Source organism: Penaeus monodon, chromosome 29, assembly GCF_015228065.2.
Source record: "Penaeus monodon isolate SGIC_2016 chromosome 29, NSTDA_Pmon_1, whole genome shotgun sequence".
In the NCBI taxonomy this organism is placed as follows: domain Eukaryota; kingdom Metazoa; phylum Arthropoda; class Malacostraca; order Decapoda; family Penaeidae; genus Penaeus; species Penaeus monodon.
Genome location: NC_051414.1, coordinates 3,360,896 through 3,361,115, shown reverse-complemented (window position 1 = coordinate 3,361,115; position 220 = coordinate 3,360,896). Strand labels below are relative to the sequence as shown.

At 48.2% G+C, this 220-nt stretch overlaps 1 protein-coding gene across 1 annotated transcript in view; it reads right to left on the bottom strand.

Moving 5' to 3' along the window:
- Positions 1 to 220, bottom strand: part of LOC119591906 (ankyrin repeat and sterile alpha motif domain-containing protein 1B-like) — a gene marked incomplete in the record, with an annotated part of 115,155 nt that overhangs the window by 14,283 nt on the left and 100,652 nt on the right.

Sequence of the window (220 nt, the reverse complement as noted above, 5' to 3'; positions counted from 1 at the left end):
TAACCGACGACCCAAAAAAGAAAGATTTCAGATACACATAAAAATTCTAAATAAGTCTAAGAAAAAAATATTATCCTTAGAATCACAAACGCAATTAACGTGATAACAGCGAAGCCCCAGGCATGAGCTGGCCCTGGCGACCTGGCACCGCGTGGCACTCCCCCACCGCCTCATAGCGTCCACCCCCCACCCCTCCTTTGGCGTTCACTCTCCCATATCA